The sequence below is a fragment of the Zonotrichia albicollis genome, chromosome 5, assembly GCF_047830755.1.
Source record: "Zonotrichia albicollis isolate bZonAlb1 chromosome 5, bZonAlb1.hap1, whole genome shotgun sequence".
In the NCBI taxonomy this organism is placed as follows: Eukaryota; Metazoa; Chordata; class Aves; order Passeriformes; family Passerellidae; genus Zonotrichia; species Zonotrichia albicollis.
Window position 1 is genome coordinate 66,839,328 of NC_133823.1, and position 7,061 is coordinate 66,846,388.

The following is a 7,061-nucleotide window of genomic DNA, read 5'->3' on the forward strand; positions in this document are numbered from 1 at the left end:
GACACCTATGGAAAAAAAAAAAAAAAGAAAAAACCTACTGAACACAATTTGTTGATCACAGAAGAAGTACCTGTTCTTCTTGTCACCCCAATTTTTCAGCTGGTTTAGCTCCTCCTTGTCTTAGTAATTTTCTTAGGTACTGGCAAACTCAAGATGTCAAACATCACTTTAATTTTGTCATGCTAGCACATTTGCAGCTATGTTCCTGTCACTTTTGAATTCCAGCTTTCAATCAGAAACACTTCTGATTACTTCCCAGCAGCATAATTTTACAGGCTCAGTAAAAAAAAAAAAAAAAAAAAAACAAAAAAAAAAAAAAAAAAACCAAAAAAAAAACTAATTCCACATCAAAATGATAGTACACAGCATTTCTAAGAGAATTATTATTTTTATTGGCTTCAGTGGCAAATAGATACTCACATATCTTGTGTTCAAGACGATTATGTTATGAAGGCAAATAACTTGAGTATGGCCAAAAATATTTCAGTTTTAACTTGTGAACAGAACTTGAGTGACTCTATCAGTGCCCTTCTTTTAGGACACTGAAATGGTCAGAGCTCCACAGACTCTCACTGGCCACAGGACAGCTAGAAATGATTGCTGATCATTTCAGAATCACAGAATATGTTGAGCAAGAAGGGACCTTAAAGAACGTTCAATTCCAACCCCACTGCTGTGGGCTTGGACAAATTTCACTAGACCAGCTTGATCAAAGCCCCAGCCAACCTGGCCTTGAACACTTCCCAGGATGAGATATTCCTTAGTTTGATATATAATAAAAATATATTTTCCTCAATGTCTTCAGCTTAAAATAATGTAAAAATGTCTCAACATTTTAAGGTTGTGTGATCCCCTGACGGTGAAAGAAAGGAAAGCAATGATCTCCAGTGCACCCAAACACTGCTGCTTCCTATTTGTTGCATCTTTCCCTGTTCCTTTCCATTTGTTCTCCAAATCCATCACTGGCTTTTATTCCCACAGGCTGGCTGTGGAAATGACTGTCAGAAAACAGACAGTTTTAATTTTAATTTTAATTTTAATTTTAATTTTAATTTTAATTTTAATTTTAATTTTAGGCCATCAAGCACTGTTCTCGGAATCACTTTACTTTCCTCAACAAGAACTTCTTGCCTTGCTCCTCAAAACCCAAACCAAGATCTTTAACATCATAGAAATGAAAAGGAGTTGTGTGCATAAACAAGAGGTACATTTCATTCCAAGCACAATTACTCCTTCCTAATTCCTTCAAAAACACACATGAAATAATCATTTATATGAGAAAGAGGTTTTGGGGATTTTTTGTGTTGTTGGGGTTTTTGACTTTGTTGGTTTTTTGGGTTTTCTTTTCATGAAATACCCTTCTGGATATGAAGAAGAGGATGAATTCTCCTATTGTCTTTCTGTATAAAGTGTCACTTGCTTGCTAATTTTAGTGTCTCCATACCATCAGAAGCAACAAGTGTTTAGTGCCCTTTTTCCTGGACCTTGCATCCTTAATTTACACAATCTTACTTATTAGACTCTTTCTTTTAATAATTTCTTTCCCTTCCACTATTCTGCAGGCTCTGGGAATCTACAAAATCAGAGGGTTTTGGGAAAGCTGCAAAAGGCAGGCCCCAGAGACAGCAGAACTGTGATCAGAGCTAAGCAGCAGCCATGAGATTGGTCAGCAGAAAAATTATTTAAACTGTAGAAAAGCAAGGACAAATAGAACAATGGTCTGTGTATTAACACTTGTCTAGAATAACTCTCTAAGCTACAGAAAAGTTTATCTAGCAAGACATTAGGAAGGTTGAAGCTTAATAATGGAGCTCTGTGCATTGTGTTTTAAGGCTTACAAGCAGGTATTGTATTCAAAATAAGCAAGCAGTGTTTTAACCAAAGGTACCTGTGCTTATAGTGGTTGGATAGAACTACTGTCAGTGTGCTTTTGCTTTGTGTGATTGGTCAGAAAACTTATAAAGTGAGTTGTGACATTAAGTTCTTTGTCTGCTGCCTGGGATGTGAGCTGGTGACATCTTCCCATTGTCATAACCATGTAATGAGCGTGATGCTGGAAAATGAAACAGCTCAAGGCAGTTCCACAGCAGCCCCGTCCCATTGGTGATTTGTACACAGACCCCGGCCGGCAAATTTTTCCTCGACCTCGCATCCTTAATTTACATAATCTTACCTTTTAGACTCTTTCTTTTAATCATTTCTTTCCCTTCCACGATTCTGCAGGCTCTGTTTGGTTAACTTGGATCATTCCAGTTCTCCAAAGGGGAGCACAGTGAAATCATAGATACTTGACAGGACCACTATCAAGGTGGAACTGAAAAGTAGATAATCAGCTTCCTTTGGCATTGCATTCTAATAATTTTATCAACTACCAGACTAACATTTTTCTTTTGCTTTCTTCTAATAGCAATAGAGGGTGCTTGCTGTTAAGCCTGGTATCTTTTGGGATCTGCAGTTTCTGTATGACTTTATTTTTCTTATTTAAATGGAGGCTACAGATTTTATATTTTCTATGTGCTCATTCATCTAAACGTAAGTTAAAAAAAAACAAAATGCATTTATTTTTTTAATATATTCCCTGTTTTCTAGATCTGCAGTTATCTGCAGCACTGTGGATGAACAGATTTATCAAGTAAACATACAGCAAAAAGTCTAAGAGGAATGTTTGATATATCAAAAAATGAAAATCAGTTTTCTCCTTCTTGCTCTTACTCCAACTGCAAAATGGGATACACATTAATGTGTTACAATCTAATTTATATTCTTTTTAAATTATAATCAGGTTCCAGGGTTAGTTTTTCATAGTATAGATTTGAAAAAAGAAAATAATTCACAACTCCAATTTCCCTTTATCTTATTATATTGATAGTAGAGAGATGGGGCTGCTCAAGCATTACAAAGTCATTTTATGTTATTTTGCTGACGTTATTGTTGTTTTATTATTAAATGACTTCTTCTACTGGGTTTTCTTAAATACGATGATTCATATCCTTAATACATTAAAGGATCACTGTATAGAAATATCTGACCAGAGCCACAGGACTGAATTATGTGTGAATAGATGACGACACAGCTTAAGTACACAGAAGAGACTCAATCCACAGCATAAGTATAAAGAAAATTTAAAAAATAATAATCTTAAGGATATTAGAGGTCTTATTTTCCTAAGCTACAGTGATTCTAGGTCATAGTAAAATTGCAAAATAGTAACAAAAAAGAAAGCCTTGTTATACCTAGATGAAAACATCAATATTTTAGAAATATCTAAAATGTAAAATATATGGGATTCTGCAATATTGGCAAAAAACAAGACCAAAATCTGATTGAGGCCTCTTTACAGGTTACAAAAGAAATATCTGTCCTAATAGTTTTCCATTTCTCTCCTTTTTTCAGTTAAAGGACCTTTCATTTTTTGAAACCAGCAGGCAAGTCACTTCTCATCAGATGGAAATGCATTTGGAGATAGTGTTTTCGGACATGTATTATCTACAGCATCAGGCATCAAATATGGAGAGGTTTACTACTGTTATTATTAAGAGAACAGGACTTGTGTGGAGATGGTGAAGAGGACATAACCAGCAATTGTGGGAAATAAAAGTATTATTGCCTCCCACTGAAATGCAGACAGGGCTGAGAGAAGGGAAGATTGAAAGTTACACCCGAGTAAGCCATCAGGCACAAACCTTGCAGTTCATGGAAGGATTTGAGTTGGAAGTGAACTTATAAAAACCCCATTTAGTTACAGATTCCCTGCCATGGACAGGGATGCTTTCCACTAGAACAGTTTGCTCAGAGCTCCATCCAACCTGGCTTTAAACACTTTCAAGGATGGGACATCACATTTTCCATGGGCAAGCACCTCACAATTGCAGTACTGCAGAGGGGGGCGTACGTGGCCCGAAGTTTAGAGTCCGGCTAGCTGAGGGCGAAAGGCCGACGCCCCTCTGCAATTCCTGGCCAGCACCCTTCGGCATCTGATGGCCTCGGGCTGTGCTGGCTGCGGACTGGCTCACACTGCTGGTATTGGAGAGGAACGGAGCTGACCACTTCACCTGGGGTTAAACATCGGTTTATTGAAGGTATTGCAGGATCTAAACGCGGGGAAACCAACTGGGAAAAGTTTTTCCATAGGGGGTGAAACAGGATTAAAAAGGAGGGGGGTGGGTACAGGCGGAACCAATCGGGAAAGGTGAGGGGATGAACTTCACAGAACTGACACTCCATGGAGACCAATAATCAAAAGGTAAGGGAGGTGTCCTGGAACCCCAGCCAGCCACCATCTCCAGAGAGGAGAAGGTTCTCGAAACTTGGGAGGAGAAGGGGGTGATTGACTGGGCCCAGGGAGGAGACAACTTTCACTTATAAGGGAAACTAGGGGAGGAGCAATTACATATCGGCAACTATGAATAGTGAAGTTACCATAGCAACTTATCTGACAGGGTAGCAGTGGTGGGAAAAACTGGGGGAACAAAACCATTTTACACATAATAGGGGAGAACAATACATAAATTGGGGGAATAACACAAGAAACTTAACAACACACTACAACACAGTTCAGGTCAGTAGTTCCCAGGGTTGGTCCTTCTTTCTTCCCTTCTTTAGTATGGGTACAATGTTCCTGCCTTTTACAGTATTGAACACACAAATCAAGAGGATGGAAGAAGAAATTGATAGGCACCAGTGTTCTGTGTACATAATTTTTAAAGCATATGTGAACATCCTGGGGTCTTTGCCAATGAGTAGTGCAATACTGACTAGGAAATTAGCTATTTGAGGGTAAATCTTCTCATCATAACTCCTTTTAAAGTTAATATTTTTCAGCCTTTTTATGCAAATTTGTATATAGTAAATTTTAAGATGCATAGTGGTTGGTCAGAAAGGAGATACAGAAATATTTCATTTCCTTTGAGACAAATTTGTTTGTTAAGGGTCCTTTTCCTCTACATGAGGTTTTGTAACAAAAAGGATCTACAAAAATAAGAAGAAACAGTATTTTATAACTTGCAGCATAGGACTTGTGGTTCATCATGTCTGAAAACCTAGAGTTGATAATGAGCCAATTTTACTTCTGAAATCAAAAGGGTAAATAAATGATGTGCATAGAAAACCATGTGGAAAAGTCTGATACTGCAAATGTCTAATCACATGGTTTCAGCAGGAGGTTAGGAATATAAATAGGAGTTAAGAACCCCTGCTGAACCTGGAGCATGGTTAACTTTATATACTTGAGTAATATTTAAAGCAATGGGAATTCAATATAATATTAAGTAATCTTATATTTAAAGGAATAAAGCTGAGAATATTCTTCTCGGTTATGTGCAGTTACTTACACATCATTCAATATCCTTTTATTTTCATATAATTTAAATTCACATTTCAGATTCCCTTATGGTTTGATGAACTGCATAAATGTTTGGTTTATTGATATTTTGTGAATAATGAGGTCCACTGGTACATTCTTGTAACTGATAAAATACCTGCAAGCTCCACATTTATTCAACATAATATATGTTTTGGATTCTGAGTTGCTAAATGTAAGAAAATTGATCCTAATTATATCTGAAAATAATGAGATCACTTAGTAGTAACAATTAATTGTAGTAAGTAGAAGTATTTGTTTGACATGTCACACTATTAGTTTTTAGTGGTATAAATCCATCTTATTTTACCAATTCACTTATAATGTTATGGTCATAATATATATAAATAGTTCCCATATAAAAATGCATAATTTTATGAATGTATATTTATTGCTAATTTTAAAATTAATAAAATATTGTTTCTGCATTTGACTAATTTATATTCACAACTAATAATACTCTATTATATTTTTACATATACTAATTACAGTAATATATAAACAGATGCAGAAAACTTCTAACCTGTTATGAGAATGGAGAAATGCCTCACTCTTTTCATCCTAATCAGGCTAAGTAAGGGTGTCCATGGTTCTGAATCCTGAATGGGCAATAAAGGCTTCAGCTAAATTCAGGTTTCCAAGCCTGAAGCCAATTACCTCTACACCAATATAATCTCTGGGTGATATTTTTGGTGATTAATCTCTGGTAACTAATAAATATACCAAGCATGTTTTATATATGAAAAACAGTGCTGATTTAATTTGAGTGCAACTTCAATTTGAGAAGTTTGGATAGGAAGAAAGTTCCTCCAACTTTAAGGCTGTAGCAGAACTCTAGTTTGAAGAGTCCAATCATTGATATTGAGAGCATCTTCAAACCACCACTGAAACAGAAAAAAAAATCTGATCTGTTTGCTATTGATAAATGATATTTTTCATATGTGTTTGTGTGTGCGCGTGTGTTCTTATTTTCTGTACAAAACTTTGACACATGGCAAGCCAGGCTGTTTCACAAACACTGCATCTGTGGGCAAAGGAAACAATGAAGGAAATTAGATGGCACAGTTGTAGCATGGCATATTAAAGTCTATTTTATCTTATAGCTTTCAATTTTAAACTTGTAAAATGTTCTCTTACAGAAAGATGTAATGAATACGCAGATTATGAGTATCATATTTCAGATGTGAGGTTTCTTGCAGCAGAATATGTTTCTTTAGTAGTCTATAAAACTTTTAAAATATTTAGTCTGGGCAGACAGTGTTGTCTAAAGTTACCCTTTTTATCCAAATCATCCTCTTAGTCAATCAAAAAATAACTGTTTTCTGTGACTTTGAAGTTTGTAAAATCTTACACCGAATCTTATGGTACAGAAACATTCCAAGGCAGGTGACACACTGCTTTTCCAAGGAAGAGAATTTGCATTAATAATTGTAACTTATAACTACTTTTGCCTCTAAAATGTCATAAATAAGTGAGAAACAACATTTTAGTCTATTCTAAATAATTCAGGATTTAAGGCACCAGAAGGCTGCTACTGATGCTTGATCTTATCCTAGGTATAAAGTGGACAACCTGTAACAGCTGTGGCATTATAATATTATATTTATATTATAATATTTATATATTTTAATAATATTATAATAGTAATTATATTATAATAATAAATATATCTGCATTTTCACTCAAACATAAAGCATGTAAA

The 7,061-nt window shown here is 35.5% G+C and overlaps 1 long non-coding RNA gene across 1 annotated transcript; it reads left to right on the top strand.

The window, feature by feature from the left end:
* Positions 1-415: 415 nt before the first annotated feature.
* LOC141729205 (uncharacterized) lies at positions 416-6,485 on the top strand. Its single transcript, XR_012580567.1, has 2 exons — positions 416-1,204; positions 3,394-6,485. It is a non-coding gene; the product is annotated as an uncharacterized LOC141729205 (long non-coding RNA).
* Positions 6,486-7,061: the final 576 nt, after the last annotated feature.